The following is a 21,680-nucleotide window of genomic DNA, read 5'->3' on the forward strand; positions in this document are numbered from 1 at the left end:
AGCAGCTAGGGATAAACGGGCCCTAACATAAGGGTTAGACACATAAGGGTAGTAGCAGACCTATCTACTGAAACTTGGCAGGCCAGAAAGGAATGGCAGGGAATCTTCAATGTGATAAACAGAAAAAACATGCAGCCAAGAATCCTTTACCCAGCAAGTCTGTCATTCAGAATAGAAGGAGAGATAAAGGTTTTCCCAAACAAACAAAAACTGAAGGAGTTCATTACCACTAAACCAGCCCTACAAGAGATCCTAAGGGGGACTCTGGGAGTGAAATGTGGCAAGGACCACAAAGTACTAGAGACACCACTACAAGCATGAAACCTACAGATATCACAATGACTCTAAATCCATATCTTTCAATAATAACACTGAATGTAAATGGGCTAAATGCTCCAATCAAAAGAATAGGGTATAAGAATGGATAAAAAAACAAGACCTATCTATTTGGTGTTTACAAGAGACTCATTTTAGACCTGAGGACACCTTCAGATTGAAAGTAAGGGGATGGAGAACTATCTATCGTGCTACTGGAAGTCAAAAGAAAGCTGGAGTAGCCATACTTATATCAGACAAACTAGACTTTAAATTAAAGGCTGTAACAAGAGATGAAGAAGGGCATTATATAATAATGACAGGGTCTATCCATCAGAAAGAGCTAACAGTTATAAACATCTATGCACCAAATATGGAAGCCCTCAAATATATAAAATGATTAATCAGAAACATAAGCAACCTTATTGATAAGAATGTGGTAACTGCAGGAGACTTTAATATAGCAATGGATAGAACATCTAGACAGAGAATAAATAAAGAAACAAGGGCCCTGAATGAGACATTGGATCAGATGGACTAGAACTCTGCATCACAAAGCAACAGAATATACTTTCTTCTCAAGTGCACATGAAACATTCTCCAAGACAGATCACATACTGGGTCACAAAACAGCCCTAAATAAGTATAAAAGAATTGAGATCATACCATGCACACTTTCAGACCACAATGCTATGAAACTTGAAATCAACCACAGGATAAAGTCTGGAAAACCTCCAAAAGCATGGAGGTTAAAGAACACCCTACTAAAGAATGAATGGGTCAACCAGGCAATTCGAGAAGAAATTAAAAAATATACGGAAACAAATGAAAATGAAAATACAACAATCCAAACACTTTGGGAAGCAGTGAAGGCAGTCCTGAGAGGAAAATACATTGCAATCCAGGCCTATGTCAAGAAACAAGAAAAATCCCAAATACAAAATCTAACAGCACACCTAAAGGAAATAGAAGCAGAACAGCAAAGACACCCCAAACCCAGCAGAAGAAGAGAAATAATAAAGATCAGAGCAGAAATAAACAATAATCTAAAAAGAAAACAGTAGAGCAGATCAATGAAACCAAGAGTTGGTTTTTTGAAAAAATAAACAAAATTGATAAACCTTTAGCCAGGCTTCTCAAAAAGAAAAGGGAGAGGACCCAAATAGATAAAATCATGAATGAAAATGGAATTATGACAACCAATCCCTCAGAAATACAAGCAATTATCAGGGAATACTATGAAAAATTATATGCCAACAAATTGGACAACCTGGAAGAAATGGACAAATTCCTAAGCATCCACACACTTCTAAAACTCAAACAGGAAGAAATGGAAAACTTGAACAGACCCATAACCAGCGAAGAAATTGAATCAGTTATCAAAAATCTCCCAACAAATAAGAGTCCAGGACCAGATGGCTTCCCTGGGGAATTCTACCAGACATTTAAAGCAGAGATAATACCTATCCTTCTCAAGCTGTTCCAAAAAATAGAAAGGGAAGGAAAACTTCCAGACTCACTCTATGAAAACAGCATTACTTTGATTGCCAAACCAGACAGAGACCCAGCAAAAAAAAGAGAACTACAGGCCAATATCCCTGATGAATATGGATGCAAAAATTCTCAACAAGATACTAGCAAATTGAGTTAACAGCATATAAAAAGAATTATTCACCATGATCAAGTGGGATTCATTCCTGGGGTGTAGGGCTGGTTCAACATTCACAAATCAATCAACGTGATACATCACATTAATAAAAAAAAAGAACCATGTGATCCTGTGAATCGATGCAGAAAAACCATTTGACAAAATTCAGCATCCTTTGTTAATAAAAACCCTCGAGAAAGTCGGGATAGAAGGAACATACTTAAAGATCATAAAAGCCATTTATGAAAAGCCCACAGCTAATATCATCCTCAATGGGGGAAAAACTGAGAGCTTTTTCCCTGAGATCAGGAACACGACAGGGATGCCCACTCTCACCGCTGCTGTTTAACATAGTGTTGGAAGTTCTAGCATCAGCAATCAGACGACAAAAGGAAATCAAAGGCATCAAAATTGGCAAAGATGAAGTCAAGTTTTCACTTTTTTGCAGATGAGATGATATTATACATGGAAAACCAGACAGACTCCACCAAAAGTCTGCTAGAACTGATACATGAATTCAGCAAAGTCGCAGGATACAAAATTAATGTACAGAAATCAGCTGCATTCTTATACACTAATAATGAAGCAACAGAAAGACAAATAAAGAAACTGATCCCATTCACAATTGCACTAAGAAGCATAAACTACCCAGGAATAAACCTAACCAAAGATGTAAAAGGTGTGTATGCTGAAAACTATAGAAAGCTTATGAAGATATAAAGAAATGGAAAAACATTCCGTGCTCATGGATTGGAGGAATTAATATTGTTAAAATGTCAATACTACCCAAAGCTATCTACACAGTCAATACAATCCCAATCAAAATTGCACCAGCATTCTTCTCGAAGCTAGAACAAGCAATCCTAAAATTTGTATGGAACCACAAAACACCCCGAATAGCCAAAGTAATATTGAAGAAGAAGACCAAAGCAGGAGGCATCACAATCCCAGACTTTAGCCTTTACTACAAAGCTGTAATCATCAAGACAGCATGGTACTGGCACAGAAACAGACACATAGACCAATGGAATAGAATAGAAACCCCAGAACTAGACCCACAAATGTATGGCCAACTCATCTTTGACAAAGCAGGAAAGAATATCCAATGGAAAAAAGACAGTCTCTTTAACAAATGGTGCTGAGAGAACTGGACAGCAACATGCAGAAGAATGAAACTAGATCACTTTCTTACACTATTCACAAAAATAAACTCAAAATGGATGAAGGACCTGAATGTGAGACAGGAAACCATCAAAACCCTAGAGGAGAAAGCAGGAAAAAAAACTCTCTGACCTCAGCCGCAGCATTTTTTTTACTTTACACATCTCCAAAGGCAAGGGAATTAAAAGCAAAAATGAACTACTGGGACCTCATGAAGATAAAAAGCTTCTGCACTGCAAAGGAAATAATCAACAAAACTAAAAGGCAACCGATGGAATGGGAAAAGATATTTGCAAATGACATATTGGATAAAGGGCTAGTATCCAAAATCTATAAAGAACCCACCAAACTCCACAGGTGAATAACAATCCAGTGAAGAAATGGGCAGAAGACATGAATAGACACTTCTCTAAAGAAGACATCCAGATGGCCAACAGGCACATGAAAAGATGCTCAATGTCACTCCTCATCAAGGAAATACAAATCAAAACCACACTCAGATACCACCTCATGCCAGTCAGAGTAGCTAAAATGAAGAAATCAGGAGACTACAGATGCTGGTGAGGATGTGGAGAAACGGGAACCCTCTTGCACTGTTGGTGGGAATGCAAATTGGTGCATCTGCTCTGGAAAACAGTGTGGAAGTTCCTCAAAAAAATTAAAAATAGATCTACCCTATGACCCAGCAATAGCACTGCTTGGAATTTACCCAGGAGATACAGGACTGCTGATACACAGGGGCACTTGTACCCCAATGTTTATAGCAGCACTTTCAACAACAGCCAAATTATGGAAAGAGCCTAAATGTCCATCAACTGACGGATAAAGAAGTTGTGGTTTATGTATACAATGGAATACTACATGGCAATGAGAAAGAATGAAATCTGGCCTTTTGTAGCAATGTGGTTGGAACTGGAGAGTGTTATGCCAAGTGAAATAAGTCAGGCAGAGAAAGACAGATACCATATGTTTTCACTCGTATGTGGATTCTGAGAAACTCAACAGAAGACCAGGGGGGAGGAGAAGGGGGGAAAAAAAAGTCATAGAGAGGGAAGGAGGCAAACCATAAGAGACTCTTCAATACTGAAAATAAACTAAGGGTTGATGGGGGGGTGGGAGGGAGTGGAAAGTGGGTGATGGGCATTGAGGAGGGCACCTGTTGGGATGAGCACTGGGTGTTATATGGAAACCAATTTGACAACAAATTTCATATTAAAAAAAAGGGTAATTATTCTTCAAAACTAATTTTAGCGTTTTGAATGTTTATAGACTAAATTCTATATTTGTTCCTATAATGTTAATGAAGGTGCAAATAACTATAGAAATGATTAAACAAGATTTGATGACATAAGAACTATCATAATATGGGAAGAAGACATTTTTCCAAAGAAGACATACAGATGGCCAGCAGACACATGAAAAGATGGTCAATATCACTCATCATCAGAGAAGTGTAAATCAAATCTACAATGAGATATCTATCACACCTGTAAGAATGGCTAAAATCAACAACACAAGAAACAACAAGTGTTGGCAAGGATGTGGAGAAAGGGGAACCCTCTTGCACTGTTGTGGGAATGCAAACTTGTGCAGCCACTGTAGAAGACAGTATGGAGGTTCCTCAAAACATTAAAAATACAACTACCCTATGATCCAGCAATTGCACTACTAGGTATTTACCCAAGGAGTACAAAAATACTAATTCAAAGCGATATATGCACACCAATATTTATACCAGCATTATCTCTAATAGCCAAATTATGAAAACAGCCCAAGTATCCACTGATACATGAATGGACAAAGAAGTGGTATGTACATGTGTGTGTATTTACACACACACACACACACACACACACACACACACACACACGAATATTAGCCATAAAAAAGCATGAACTCTTGCCATTTTCAATGATGTGGATGGAACTACAGAGTATTCTGCTAAGTGAAATAAGTCAGAAAGAGAAAGACAAATACCATATGATTTCTTGGCAAACCAAGAAACAGACTCAACTACAGAGAACAAACTGATGGTTATCAGTGGGGGGGGGGGGTAGGTGGAGGGATGGGTTAAATAGGTGATGAGGATTAAGGAGTGCACCTGTGGTGAGCACCAGGTGTTGTAAGGAGATGTTGAATCACTACATTGTACAACTGAAACTACTATTACCCTGTATGTTGACTAATTGGAATTTAAATAAAAAGTTAAGAAAAAAAGAACTATCATAGTATACTTCGCTCTCGCCTGATTACAGAATGATATACATTAAGAGAACGAATGTTTCAAAAATAACACCAAGACACATGTTCCAAAACACAGCCAATGAAGAATAAGAACTAACAGTAAGACAGGACAGGGAGGAGCATGCCCTTCATAGGTGCATTAGCTTATCTTGAGAACATGCTTATCTTGAGAACATGGGCCAACATGGTGGAAACACTGGAAAGGGCAAAGTAAAGTGTAAGAACCTCAGGAGACACACCTACATGTTCACTTTAGAATTGAGCAGAAATGGGCTAAAATGAAAGTTGAGTTTCCCTTCCTAAATGAAAAAATCTTTGTTCTTACTACTTGTAATACTACTTTTAAATATTTATTACGGAAGTTGAAGGAAATTCACTCAAGATACAAGCAACACTTGCTTTTAAAGAATCCCCCACAAAAAGGCCAGGGGTGGGAATGGGATATAGTAAGTCTCTTTGCTTCTTAAAATCACAAGCTCTTTTCTAGTTAAAAAGCAATCTTAAGATACTAACAGATACTAATTTTAAGGTTTCCGAAGAAATCTTTTACCTAAGACATAATAAACTAGCTTTCTCTGCAGCTAATATGAAGCGAGATTTTTGTTTTTGTTGTTGTTTTTAATTCCAAAGCTTTTGGGTATGTTTAAAGTTGAATCAGCTTCCCACATAAAATACTAATGCTTTCATTTGATGCTGGGGAGCATGTTTTATTTCAACTAGCATCAACATGCTATCATTACAGTAGCTCATTCCTGATGGGGGAAATGAAAGAGATTTTGGAAATGCTTAAAGAAGACAAAGCATTCCTCTTTCCCTACCTGCCACATGGCAATGGAAGTAAATTCAAATAAGAATTTGGGCCACAGGATCCCACTCTTTCCCTTACTACATTTCTGCTGATGGAGAGACTGGTGTTTGGATTTCACATGCTGAGACTGAATTATTATAATCTTCTTCTATTGATAACACACTATCATGAGGCTCCTCTCTTATTTAATATTTCCTTTTAGACTCACTATTTGGCTACTGGCCCCTTTCCTCCGCGCTCACTAAAGATGAAAAGCTATGCATTTGGTATAGGGCCTTGTATGTATATTCATCCTTGAATAATACATAGCATTTTATTTGTATGTTTAATTTACACAAATAATTTTGTTGTCAGCCCTTTTTAACAATCTATCACTTTTTAAAAAAATAATAATCTACATGTTTTGAAGTTATCTTTGTGTTACTGTAGCACTGTGAAAGAGAAAAGCACATCAAGGAGTTGGCTTGGTATTATCAGCAAGACCTTCATTCTATTATAAGCTGGTCTGACACTCCTTTGGTCATCCCATCAGGAATGAGCTGAACATAAGCCATTTGACAGAACATCAACATCAGAAAAGGCCACTCCGTGATCATAATGAATCAAGATAAACATAAGACCACTGCATAACCATGTATGAACACAGACAAAATATAACCATTATGCGAGCCACAGAAACAACAGAAAAAATTCCCTATCCTGGCTAGCTGCTTCCCTGCCAATTACAGCTTTGCCTCATTTTATTCCTCCTGCCTTATAGATAAGATTTAATTAAGATAAACCAATCAGAAGATTACTTCTGTTTTCTGACAGTATCCAAGACAAAGCCAAGTCCCACCTTTAACCTCTCACCAATCATCTAACACAAGTTCAGATCTTGTAAATGCTTCCCAACATCCTCTTGCTGAGATGTCCCACAGTTCCCCACAGAGTGCATTACCAACTCCCTACAAGTAATAAACCCAATTTGTTCCACTACAGATGTATGTTCCCAAGGGTCTCTGGCGGGAGGGCATTGCCAACACAGTTATTTTATTGTTTCTGACTGCTACAGAGTATTCTATAGGATGCACCCATAACATACTTAACCATTTCCCTTGTGATACTTTGTCTTCAACTCTACCAGAAACTGAGGTAAACATTCTGGAATATACCCCACTATAGACCTGAGCTGGTTTCACTGTAGTATGTCCACAGATATGAGACAACTGAGTGACAGGTCATACCCTTACTTTTTTTTTTTTAATGTTTATTTTATTTTTGAGAGAGAGAGAGAGAGAGAGAGCACGCGTGCAAGCGTGAATAGGGGAGGGGCAGAAAGAGAGGGGACAGAGGATCCAAAGTGGGTTCTGTGCTGACAGCAGTAAGCCTGATGTAGGGCTTGAACTCATGAGCCATGAGATGATGACCAGAGCCAAAGTCAACGCTCAACCGACTAAGCCACCCAGGTGCCCTGAGTCATACCTGTACTGTTACTAAGGATTTTGAGATTGCTCTTCAAACCATCTACATCAGTCTAGATTTCCACCAATAGTACTTAACTGTTCCAATTACCCCAAATCTTCACCTACATTTAGGTTTATCTACTTATTTTTATCTACTTATTTTTTTGATTTATCTACTTATTTTTCAAAAACTTCTTTCCAGTTAGATGGGTGTGATGTGTTATTTTTATTAGGACTTCTCTAATTACTTAAAAGGTTCTACATCTCTCTTTATACACCTGGCCATTCAGGAGCCTCCTTCCATGAAGTGTTAAGCAATAACCTTTGCTTTTTAAAATATATTGATTTCCCTTTCTTATTGTTGAATTTGTAAGCATTTCTCATATAGTCCACATGTTTATCTCTTTTCAGTTTTGATGTTGCAGATATCTGCTTCTAATCTGTCACTGTCATGTTGTTTGTTTTATCCTAGAATTCACTGGACAGAAATCCTTAGTTTTGACATTGTAAAGCTACCAATTTATCCCTGATAGTTTGTACTTTGGGCGTAAAGTTCTTCCACATACCAAGGTCACAAAGATCTTCTCTAACATTGTCTTTCATTGCCTCTACAGTTTTACCTGTCACTTTTAGGTCTTTGTTCTCTCTGGAGTTCATATAGTGTGTGATCTAAGGGAGGGGTCCACATTCAGTTATTTCATCTAGTAAACAGGTCTTTCCAAGAACCTACAAAGCAACATACCTCTTCCCCACTTTGGGTCTGTTTCTGAGCACTCAACCTCTGTTTCATCAGTCTGACTGCTTCTGTGCCAGTTCTAAACTGCTTTTATTAATATGAATTAAAATCTGGTCAAAATATCATTCTTCTTCCAGATATATCTCAAAATAGACTTAGCTATTTGTGGATTTTTATTCTTTTATCACAGTCAGTTTGGGTCTCCCCCCACCCCCAAAATACTATTAAAATTTTAACTGGAATTGCATATGGTAAGACTTGACATCTTTATGTTGTTGTATGCCTCATCAATGAACATTTTATAGCTCTTCATTTATGCAAGGCTTCATTTATGTTCTTTAGTACATTTTTACAGTCTGTTTTATAAAGCTGTTATGTATTTTTTAAGGTTAATACCTAAATGCATTATAATTTTTCTAACTATTGTGAATTTTGAACTGTAGTTACCGCTAACATGAAAAACAAAACTCTTTATTTTTGAAAGTATATAGTTTTGCTAGTATATAGTTTTGCTGGGTTGTCTGTCTATGTAGACATCGTATAATTTCCAAATAAAGACATATTTTTCTCTTTTCTCCCCTCTTTCCTCTCTGTCCATCTTTATTTCATTTTTTTTTTCTTGTTGGATTAGCCAGATCTATCTCAAGAATATCACCAGTCTTGGGTATAACTGTCTAAAATTTGTTCACAGTTTCAATTTGGATGTTTGCTATATAGGTTTTAGTATTTAACTTTTATCAATTTGTAGTTTCCTTCTATCCCCAGATTTCTGGACTTATGAATACTAATCACAAATTAGAGTTAAATTTTATCAAATATTTTTAAAACCTTTTTTTAGATAATTATATAATTTTTTGGTCTCTTATGTATTTTCACTAATACAAATTTCATTTTCTTGTGTTAAACCATCGTTGCCATTCAGAGATAAATACTGTATTTTTAAAAAATTTGTTGGATTTAGTTAGCTAATGTTTCACTTAGAATTTTCACACTTGTCACTGTAAAAGACTGACCTATAATTCTCTTTTGTTGTACTATTCTTTTGGAATTAAGATTGTACAAGTCTTGAAAAATTAGCCAGAAAGGATTTCCTCAACCCAACTTTTTTTTCTTTCTGGCTCTCTCTCTCTCTCTCTCTCTCTCTCTCTCTCTTTGTTTTTGTTTTGTTTGTTTGTTTGTTTGTTTGTTTTTAATATCTGCATGAGACAGGAGCTGTATTTCCTGAAAGTTCAGTAGAAGTATCTTGCAAGCTTATTCAATTTGGGGAGGTATGTCTGTTTATACAAATGTTTATTTCAGTGTAATAATTTTGATTTCTATTTATTTGACAAATATTCTATTAAGTTTTCTACTTTTTAAGAAATATTTGCCTTTTGTTTTCAGCAGTTATTTATTAAAGGAAATTAATCACAAAGAAGCTTTCAACAACAAACATTCTGAGTACAAATGAGATTCTTAAGAACTGATACCTAGACTATATACTCTGGCCCTAATTTTAAGCTCAAAGTGCCTCTAAAAAATGAGCTGTCTAGCAAAAAGTTCTGTTCTTACTCTCTGTAAAAAAATCATCTGTCCGTATGTGGATAGCAGCTTGAATAATGTGGAATGACAGGATAACATCTAAAGGGAAAAATCTTCTGAGCTTTTATACTTCAAAAATAAGTAGTGCTATTAAGCAGTAAGGGACTTAAACAGTAAATTCAACCAAAGAAAATTTGCTGAAGATGCCATAAAGTGAAAATTTTTGCCTCTGAACCTGGCTTTTTAATCTGTTTCATTCTGATAGTTTAAAATCAATGCTCTTCTTTTTAAGTAGTAGATTACAGGAACATAAAGAAATAGGTTCAGGTATAGATTCAAGAGAGAACGTTTCACCAAAGACGTGAAGAGTTATTAGGGATACACTTTGATGGCTAAGTTTTAGATTTCCAAATAATTAAGACTAAGGAAAGTCTGCACAGTTAGCAAATTTATTCAACAGAGACTATTAAATTGACATGATGGAACCTTTTCTCATGTGCTCAAATACTATACTATTGAATATAGCTGGTCTATGCTGTCCCAGAGGGCTGTAACAGGAGTTTTATACACTGTTAGGATGAATGCTGACGTGCATCTTACTTTGTTTACCACTCAACCCACGCCAAAAGGCACTAATTAGAGTAGTTCTGCCACATAATGTTTATACATTAATTATCCTACTTCCTAAACCAAATGTTCCAAGAACTACTAAGAATGCATATGGCAAAAAGCCACTGGTTGTAGCACCAGTATGCTGTTTTACAAACAAAAAGAACAATAGACTCCAAAAGAAAAGAAATAATAGAAAAGTTAACATATGATATAAAGTGTGGTGTGCATGATTATGTCAATAGTATAGGTATTTAATTTTAGTAAGAATTGAGACTTCCAAATTAAAAAGAAAATAAAAATTTAGAAACAAAAATATTACATATAGTAAAGGTACATACACACATATACATATATTTTATATTCAAGGCATATTTATGGGAAATATTAGGAAAAAATTCAAAGAAAAATACAAATTGGTATTGCAAAGCCCTATTTTTGACCTTTAATATTTACTGAGTACCTTCTATGGGCAAGATACTATGATTCCAAAGACATTCCAAGACATATGGTGTTTCCTGTCTTCAAAGAGTTTGCAGTCTAATGCGAAAGATAGTCAATTACCTAAGAAAATAGAATAAACACAGTGTAAAGGAAATTCTATTAAGTGTTGGGAGATAGCTTATAAGAGCATGTAATCCAGTCTAGGATTTTATTTTGTGTGTGAATGTTTGTATAAATGAATTTTAGCAGTAGGAAGAGCTTTCTGGAACTTTCCTATCTTATCCTTTCTCTCTTCTTGGGTGTTTTTGTTTTACACTGTCTGCTTCTGTAGTACTTATTCTCCTGGCCTTTCCTATCAGTCTGCCACCTTATCTCGTCCCTTCTGTCTTGAGATTTTACCTTATCTTCTTTTATTTTCCTACTTGGCCATTATGCAGAACAATGTACATTTACTTTTTTGCACTGTTAAAAACTGTGCCCTAATAAAAACAGTGATAATGTTGAAAATAATTATAATAATGGACTTACTATGTATCAGGTTTTTCTAAGCACTTTAATATGCATTAACTCGTTAAATTTTCACAAAAATCTAATATGGTAGACATCGAGATTACTTTGTAATGTTATAGATGTGGAAACTGAGGTAAAAAGAGGGTAAGTAAATTTCCTAAGGTCACATAGCTGGTTAAGGGCCAAACTGGAATATTATCCTTGCTACTGTAGTTGAAGCCAAACTCATTTAAATGAAAACAATAGTTAATATTCACTGAGTAACCACCAGGCACTATTCTGGTCATTCCAATCATTCTACAAATACGGTCTCATTTAATCTTTACAATGGCCCTGTTAAATAGGTAGGTTAATAACCCCATTTTAAAGTTAAAGAAATTAAAGCAGAAAGGGTTGTCCAAGTCACATAACTGGTAATAATTTTTAAAAAGGAGAAAAAATTTTAAGAGAATTGAATTTTTAAAAAAGAAGAAAAATCACAAACTAAATTATCTTTATTTTCATCTGAGACCATATTCTCTTGGTCAAGACTTTGGAGAAAACAATAGTTCTGTGCTTCAAGCTAATAATTCTAACTCACTGAAATGTCATCTGTCAAAGTGTTGGCTGGTTCTTTAGCCAAAAAGGAATAAACAGACTCTGCCCTGTCATTTTTCAAATGTGCTCAGCAATTCAGGGAATCACCTTCTTTTCAGTTGACATACACCCAGTCAATTTTTTATTCTATCCTCTTAGTATTACCATAAGAAACTCAGGTAATAGCACCTCAAAAAGAGATAAAAGATCACATTATTGATTAGTTAGATGGAATGTGACAATCAGGAGACAAAATGAGTCCTCTTTATGTTATCAACACACACACACACAAGCATGTCTTAAAGTCAACTTTTACAATTATCTTCTCTATACATGCAGACAATGCTAGTTTGGATATATAACGTTTGTTTTGTTTTGTTTACTTTTGAGAGAGAGAGAGAGAGAGAGAGAGAGAGAGAGAGAGAGAATGGGGGAGGGACAGAGAGAGAGGGAGACACAGAATCCTAAGTAGGCTCTAGACTCTGAGCTGTCAGCACACAACCTGATGCGGGGCTCAAACCCATGAACTGTGAAATTATGACCTGAGTTGAGGTCGGATGCTTAACCAACTGAACCACCCAGGCGGCCATAATTTGGATATATAAAAACAGATAAAGGCACACTGATTTGTCTGTGCTGCTATAAAATTATCACAAACTCCTCCAAAAAAATAATTCAAAATCTAGTTCCCTGAATTCAAGGGAAGTCAGTATCTCTCCAAATGATGAGGGAAGCCCTCTTAGAACACTAAATGACTTACTTGTTCAAAAGCACATCAAAATTCAGATTAGGAAAAGGAGGTAATTAGTGCCTGCAGCTTTGTTTAGGGTTATTAGTGCCAAGGACTATAGTCAAAGAGCACATGCAATCAGTCCTTGCACATTATAATTAGATGATGGGAAGGACAGAACTCTACATCATAACTACTAGAAATACTACAATCATCAGAAGTGACAAAATGAACCCAATTTCCCCACCAAATTGTTTTTCCAGCTCTGCTACTTGAACTATGTGATTGAAAGCTTTTCTAAGCATTCTTGAGAGAAACTGTTTAGGATGAGTATTTTTAATATGTGCCTACACACTGTTTCAACCCTGCACAAAGACCTAGGGATACGTTTGCAGCCAGATCCCATGACCTGAAATAGCTGGAACCTGATATGATTACATATGTTAGATTTGGAATGGTAAATATTAAGGCAGAACTATTTGCTCTGCTGTACACCTCTGATTTCTGAGAAGAAAACAGAAAAACCTTGTCGAATAAACATAATCCAAACTTAGTTCTTAAATTTCAACTTCATCTTTGCTGCTTGTTATTGGGCTATTCTTTTACGAACCCATTTGCCCTTGCCTCATTGGCTAATCCAAATCCTTTTTATTCCCCTTAAAGTTTCAAGAATGTCTCCTTCCTTCAAAGTTGACTGACGGTATCAGGTGTTAACTCTCACTGATGTTGCTGATGACCTCAAAATTCCTCCTTTTTCAGACCTATTATTCTAAATTGGAGGAAAAGCTGATCTGTCCTCACTGTCTTCTTCCTCACCATTCCCCCTTTACCCCCATATCAGGCTAACAAACTTGTAAACAAGCACTATTGATTCTGCTACCTATAATACTGCAAGACTATACATTCTCAACTTATGTTTCTCTTATCTCAAATATTTTCAATTCAACAAAACTTTTAAGCACCATTTAAATTTTGTTAAGTACCTACCTAGGTGTTAGGCACTGTGGTAGATACCAAGACACCAATACTGAGATGGTACCCTTACATAACCCAGAGACCATCCTCCCTTTTATCTTCAAACACATACTTAAAATTATCTTCCAAAAATCTCTTAGTCTTCATTCCATGACATCATGATCCCCACCTCTAGTCATAATCCAGAGAGTTCACAGTCCAATTCAAGTTGTATCCTCACATAGCTCTCCCTTATTATTCCAGTCTAGAGCAGTTTCTCTTTTCTCTGTTCCAATCATTTGGCACTAACCAGAAACCACGCTATACTGGCAGTTACCTTTTCTATGCCTATTTTATATTATACTTCACAATCATACTTATCTACTTAGAGGAATGGAGTTATTAGGCCTTACAGTCAGAAAGAACATGACACAAGGCCAGGCTCTACCTGTTCAAGGGTGAATGACCTTTGACAAGTCACTAATCCTCCCTCTGTTTGTATGGGGTTATTGTAGGGATTAATAACTTAAAATACAGGCACAGTATAAATTGGCATTAAATATAAATTTTATTCCTCATTGATTAAAATCTTATAGCATGTGAATATATAAATGAGAATTTCATAAACCCATACTTCTGGGTTTCTCCTTTTATTTTCATTGTAAAAGCAATTATTGAAAGCAAAAAATGGAAAATGTCACCTTTCAAGGGGTCATTCAAGGAATGTTCACTTATTGTACTTCTAACAAGAAGTTATTACTCTGTCTGTCCTCTTCCCTTCCCCACTGAAAGTGCAACCCTCTGATAATGTTATAAGCTGACAAGACAGTTTCTGTCTCATCATGGCAGATTTAATACTGCAGTTGCTATATCCATTAGATTGTTCAAGCATTCTCATTATCCAAGTAGACATTTACCAACTGAGGGCAGGCACTGTTTAACCAGGCTTACTGCTTGCTAATGGATGTACTTAACTGCAAGCAGGATTACTCTAAAATAAATCATGCCACAAGATAAGACTCTAAAACATGATAACCAGAGACAAAAGGAAATCCAATCACCTACAATTAGCTTCAACTACTCATATGCAGAATAGAGCACATATATGGAAAAACCAATTTTTCCTTTTCCATAGACATAAATTAAAATATATATATATATATTGTATATACAAAAGGAATTTTTGGCTTTCTCCCTTAAAATTAGAGAAAGCAACTTACAAAGGGATATAATGCATATTATATTTTAAATGACTTCTTTCTTTCCTTATTTTTTTAAGTTTATTTTTTTTTTTTTAATGTTTATTTATTTTTGAGACAGAGAGAGACACAGCATGAACGGGGGAGGGGCAGAGAGAGAGGGAGACACAGAATCGGAAGAAGGCTCCAGGCTCTGAGCCATCAGCCCAGAGCCCCACGCGGGGCTCGAACTCACGGACCGCGAGATCGTGACCTGAGCTGAAGTCGGACGCTTAACCAACTGAGCCACCCAGGCGCCCCAGTTTATTTATTTGTTTTGAGTGAGAGAGAGAGAGAGAGAGAGAGAGAGTGCACAAGCAGGGGAGGGGTGGAGAGAGAGTGACAAAGACAGAATCTCAAGCAGGCTCTGCAATGCCAGCACAGAGCCCGATGCAGGGCTCAAACTCAGGAACCTGTGAGATCATGACCTGAACCAATATCCAGAGTCAGAAGCTTAAATGATGAGCCACCCAGGCACCCCAAAATGACTTCTATCTTAATAAACATCCAGAATATTCTGTATATAATTATCCTCCATTTGAAGTAGTATTCAATTAATAATCCTTTATGATCATTGTCTTTTTATAAATAAGCTTCACTTAGGGGAAAATGGAACTACTCTGCCTTTTCTTCTAGTAGAACTGCCTGATATGCCATTAATGTGCCAGGTTTTAAAATTTAACTTAACTTTTATTTTGCAAAACTACCCTAGGTTTTGAAAGTTAATTGCTTATTACCTTAGTTGGACAAATTATTTTCTTTTTTTTTTTTTTTAATTTTTTTCAACGTTTTTATTTATTTTGGGGACAGAGAGAGACAGAGAATGAACGGGGGAGGGGCAGAGAGAGAGGGAGACACAGAATCGGAAACAGGCTCCAGGCTCCGAGCCATCAGCCCAGAGCCCGACGCGGGGCTCGAACTCACGGACTGCAAGATCGTGACCTGGCTGAAGTCGGACGCTTAACCGACTGCGCCACCCAGGCGCCCCGGACAAATTATTTTCAATACTAGCAATCCTATCTTGCACACGTTTTTAAAGGTAGCTGTACATTACATCATTTACTGTATCATCTGAAATAAAAACTAAAATGTAAATAATTAGTTGAAATTTGCTTTCTCATTTTCTGTTTAGCTGTGATCAGTTAAGAAGACTCCACATGGACCTCTGAAACTGTTTCTTCGGTAATGAATTGTTTATAGGAGAACATGAGTTTAGATTTTTTTTTAAACATAAAGCTTAATAGCTTGTAATGCAATAGAAGCTGCATCTCATCTTCAATATCTTACCCTAAGATCTTCTAAGTTTAAAAGCAAAGGAAGAATCTTTAGAGATAACTTACACACATCAGTGAACATTACAAATGAAATTCCAATGTAAACAGCTATCTGGGAAAATACCTTCAAGAAAATATTAATAACCTAACTATATAAAGAATTTAAACAAATTATAAAGAAAGATATTAAGATTTCAACAGCTTAATGAGTAAGGTCATAAAAAAGCCAATTCATTTAAAAATTTTTCTCACAAAATTAAATGATCAATAAAAATATAGAAAAAAAAACTTGTTATTTTTACCAAACCATTAACATTTAAGAGACAGCCCCAGAGTTAAATCTATTAAGAGAGAAAGGCTAAAAAGGATAGAGAAAAAAACTACTAATTTCTGTCTGCTTTACCCCTTACCAAGAGAAGAATAACTTGTCCAAGGTCACAGAGTAAATGAATGGCAGAGCATTCATTTCAAATCAAGTGAGTGTGAATCTAGAACTCTTACTATTACAGTATACTCCTTATAAAAAGTGCAAGGAGTCAGGTAAAGAGCATTATAATTTGAAATTAGTGTTAGTTGGACCATGAGCAAATGGAGCTAGGCAAGGTTGACTAAGAAGAGTAACATCCATAACCATGGTACCATTCATAAATTTATGAAATTCTAAAGTTCAAGGAACTGAAAAATCAGTCTCTTTTCCTTGACTACATGAGGAAATTCTACTAGCTTATTGTAAATATTCCTTGAAAATTAAGCTAACTATATATCCAAATAGGTTCCTTTAACCACTGAGAATCTCGTATCGAATGCATTATTTAGTAAGTTGGACTGGATGATATTTAAATTCTTTTGCAGTTTCGAATTCTCCTGTTCTGAAAGTACATATTTGTGAAGTAAAAAAAAAAAAAAATCAGCATTACTGCTCAATTGGACATAAGAACATAAGTGTAGAAACGGAAGTGAAATGTATGAAGCAAAAAGATATCAGACACAGGGGAAATACTTACTATGCCTGGGAATAGAATAGTGTGCATAAATGACCAAATATTTAAGCCAGTATTCAATCTTCCCTTGTCAAAACTTTACAGCTTACTAAATTAGATTTTCCCCCAATGTAAACATCTTTCAAATTTAATCTTAGAAATATATTAAAAATTAAGATTTCCTTTGGAAAAAAATCACTTTATAATCAACTCTGTTAAAATACCTCAATTAGAAAAGGCAAGTGATAATTATTCTCAGGGTAGAAAATCATAGATAACAGCGAGAAATCATCTGAATTCCATGGACATAAAAAGGTCAGAAAAATTAAACAATAAAAAGATTCTTGTATTTTCACACATGAGTAGTTTTATTTTTGAAAACTCTACTAAATAGTACAATATAAGTTTATTAATAAAAATAATATATGAGAAGTACATATATTGATACACCAATTAAAGAGTAGCAATAATTAGTTTTCTAATGGAATAATCTGAATCAACGTCTTTGTCTTTCATAATGGAAATATTATCACTCTGGAAAATTTATTATAAAATAAAATTTAACCATGTAACCTCATACGTGTTATAGTTGTTTTTAACCTCATACGTGTCATAGTTGTTTTTAACAACTTTATTGAGAAATAATTTATAGACCATAAAATTCACCAAATTTAAGTGTACAACCAAATGATTTCTATTAAATTTACATTGTGCATCCATTACCATAATCTAGTTTTAGAAGATTTTTGTTGACCGTGAAAGGTGCCTTATGCCTGTTTACAGTTAATTTCCTAAACATCCACAACTCCAGCTCCAAGCAATTACTTATCTACTATTTATCTCCATAGATTTGCCTTATCTGGACATTTCATATAAACTGAATCAATAGAACTTGTTATTTTTACACTAAAAATGGTTTTTCTAAAGCCCAATGTACTTTTTTTAAATGTTTAGTTTTTTTTGAGAGAGTGAGCAGGGGAGGGGCAGAGAGAGAGGGAGACGCAGAATCCAAAGTAGGCTCCAGGCTCTGAGCTGTCAGCACAGAGCCCAAGGCGGGGCTTGAACTCACCAAGGCAAAATCATGACCTGAGCCAAAGGCAGACACTTAACCGACTGAGCCACCCAGGTGCTCCCCTATGTACCATTTTAAAAAGGACTCTCAGAATAAAATTAACCTAAAGTCAACTAAAAATGAAAATCTCAGATGTTGATCAGAGGTTATAAGTGTCTATATATTGAATGAAAAGGAAACTTTCAAGACTTTTCAGAGATTGCAAGACTTTTAAGACTATAGAACCTTCTAACTTCACATTCTTATTGCCATTAAAAACATATGCAGAATTGCAGAATCATTAAGTAGAGGTGCCATTTGTTATTTGCTTCAGTATCATATCAAGGAGAAAGAAAACTGGACTAGGAATCAGAACACTTAGAAAATTTTTTTCATGGGCGTCTGGGTGGTGCCCGTGACTAGGATCATGACATCTCAAACTGTTGCTTATTGTGAAAATAAATCAGAAGTGCTCAGAAAATTCTCAAAAGCAAATAAACTAACCAAAGTAATGAAATGTTGGCTTAGAAATCTCAACAAATATCCAAAAACTTCAAACAACTCAATAAATCTTAATCAAATATTTACCACATAAAACTACATTTATTCATAGGCACAATGGGGGGCATACTAGAAATATAATAAGATACTTTTCTACCCTTCAATGGTTTGAATTTCTATTGGGGAAAATAAATTACACTCATGAACTAATTAGCGAAGAACTCAAAGTAGAAAACAAGTGCCAAAATGTGAAGTCAGAGTTGGGACTGAGACAGATCAAGGTGGGGAAAAATACTTTGAGCTAGAAGGATCACTAGTGGTCATAGAGGAAGCAGAACATAGGGAGACTCTTAAAGTGTGGCTCAGAATTTTAAATATAAGGGCTCAAAGAGGATGGCTTTTTAAATAAGAAGTACATTATGGTCAATTTGCACAGAGAAAGAACAAAGTAAATTATTTCAATAATAAGGAAACAAGCCTGATCAGAACAAGTCAATATGAGTGGGTATCTGGCTGAAAATGAAAGGATAAAAAAAGTAGGTACACATGGCAGACCTCAAATCTCTCCTCTGATTGCTATACCCTTCTGGAAAAGGTAGAGCTTTAGAAGTATTGGATAAGGCTTAGAGAGGAGCAATTATAATAAGCGTGCTTGAACATCTAAAAAGTTAAACTTTTTACTTTTGTATAAAACAAGATATGAGTCTCTATCCTCTCTTCATCTATTAAGGATTGCATCTATCAAGGGTTGCATAATAGAGGGCAGTCCATTAGATGAATCAGTCCCAGGAGTTGGCACTGGCAAACAGGAACAGCTCTCCCTTCCCTCCGGGACTGTGGAGCCCAGCCAGGACTTCCAGTCCGTCTAAGTCTACAAAATACGTGTTAGCAGGTCATGAGTGGGGTACTACCTGTTCATACATCTGAAGAAATGAAATAAAATGAACACGGAGGTTTTACTATATACCAGACTCTGCTAAACACAAAATAAACATGACCTAATTTGATATTCTGAACCTACGGAAGAGACAAGTATTGTTCTCACTTTACAGCTAAAGAATCTGAGTCATATGGATGTACTTCTACCAAGTGACTGTGCTAGACTTCAAAAGTCACATCAGTCTGACTCCAAAGCCTATGTTCTTCCCACTTTACAACTTTGTGTCTATGTAGCATGCTTATTTAAAACCTTTTCAGATAAGAATTTTTAATAGTTGCCAGTTTTTAATATCAAAATGTTCTAGATTCTTTTCTATGTACCAAATAAGCATTATTATTAATGTATATAGAAACCCTGGAAGAGTGTAATTATATCCCTGTTGTACAGTTGATTAAATCATGACCCAGAGAGGCCAAGTAAGATGCTAATGTTAAAAAAGCTATGTGACAGAGCTGGCTTCAAATTCAACTGTGCTTGATGCCAACCCACCACTCTTTATACATACTTTCTTATTGGTATGCATTTTAAGAAAGAGACATTGTCACTTATACATGGGTACTTAAATTTCCTTATATGTCTGTTTGTACTTTCTGTTTGTCTGAGAACTATAAAATTCTGAAATATAAATATAAGTAAAGAGTATAGATGTAAGTTCTAAGACATTGATGGGCCCATTGATTCTTCTTTCTTTACCCTCTAATATTAGAGATATTGATAAAACAAATCCAAAGGACACTATTAATTTGTTCTTTTACAACTGTTTAGCACCATCAATATCTATTTTTAACATAGCCATACTTTTCATAATATTTCTGATGGATGTTCCTAAGAAAAACAGTAAAACTTACAAATGGTTCTAATGCATGGAGTTAAATGTATCTGTTGACAAGTCCCATTTCCATGTGGCAGACTTTTCGTGTATTTGAAGACAGGGTTCATGTTTCTTACAAATCTCCTTCAGCATAAATTAAATCTCTCAAAATACTTCAGTTACTCTTCCTGCGCGACAGGGTTTCCAAATCTTTCCATATCTAGGACACGGTCTTTTGGATGTAGTCCGGTATCTCTTCTTGACCCTCTGGAGTAACAGAGGAAGGATACTGTCTCTTCTAGAAGACAGCCCTCTGAAAAATTGAAGCTACCTATCACTCTCTCCTTCAGAATCTTCATTTACCTTCCTCATTAGCCAGGAACTCAGTTTGCAGACACTTGCCCCTCCCTCCCACCCAAATCCTGATTTTTCTCCTTTGGATTTACTCTGGCTTTTCTGTGTTTCTCTTAAAATGTGGTGATTCAAACATAAGCTGACCAACATGCAATACAGTGAGCCATTTTTTTTTTCTTTTTTACATTGACAATGTCACTCACATATATCCTTCTCTTGTTTTTAGTTTGGCTTCTTGTCTTAATTCCTTTTCTAAAGAAACAGTATAACCCTAGTCTGAAGTTTCTGCCTCTTTTAATTCAGCCTCACACTGCTTAATCTTCCTAAAACCTCATAGTATCTTTCTTCTACCCAGAAATTATATATCTCAACTGCCTACACTAAAGTCTGAACTCCTCCTAGATGTAATTTCAACTAAGTTGCCCAGCTTTATCAGCCAGTGATCTATTTATAATTCTGAACCATGTAATTCGAATATTCACCATTCTCCAAATGCATTCCCTGGTTTCATTTTCATGTCTTTGTCTCTTGCCTAGCGTTAGTTCCATATGGAATGCCCGCCAATCCTCTCCTTTGTGTCCTAAAATATCATCCTTATCATATTTGTATAATTATTATCTTCGTATAATTTAGTTAACTTAGTATATAGTATAAATTAGTATAATTATTATCTTTTAGTCATACCTGCTGGAAGCAATCTGTCCTACCTAGACAGTGCTCTTTTTAGAGCACTAGTTCATGCTTCCTTGTCCTCAATTTAGTTGTGTACCTTAAGTCTTCTATCACATATTGAAGCTAGAGAATATATCTTACTAAGCTAATATCATGTG

General features: G+C 35.6%; 1 protein-coding gene across 8 annotated transcripts in view; it reads right to left on the reverse strand.

The window, feature by feature from the left end:
- Positions 1–21,680, reverse strand: part of SPATA5 (spermatogenesis associated 5) — a 370,044-nt gene that overhangs the window by 140,031 nt on the left and 208,333 nt on the right. The window contains exon 15 of one of the 8 annotated variants that reach the window (XR_006596791.1): positions 10,951–11,051. The exons of the other annotated variants lie outside the window; for them this stretch is intronic. The gene's annotated coding sequence lies outside the window, so the exon portion shown is untranslated. The remainder of the gene's footprint in view (positions 1–10,950; positions 11,052–21,680) is intronic. 8 annotated transcript variants of the gene reach the window in all.

The sequence above is a fragment of the Felis catus genome, chromosome B1 (assembly GCF_018350175.1).
Source record: "Felis catus isolate Fca126 chromosome B1, F.catus_Fca126_mat1.0, whole genome shotgun sequence".
NCBI classification, from domain to species: domain Eukaryota; kingdom Metazoa; phylum Chordata; class Mammalia; order Carnivora; family Felidae; genus Felis; species Felis catus.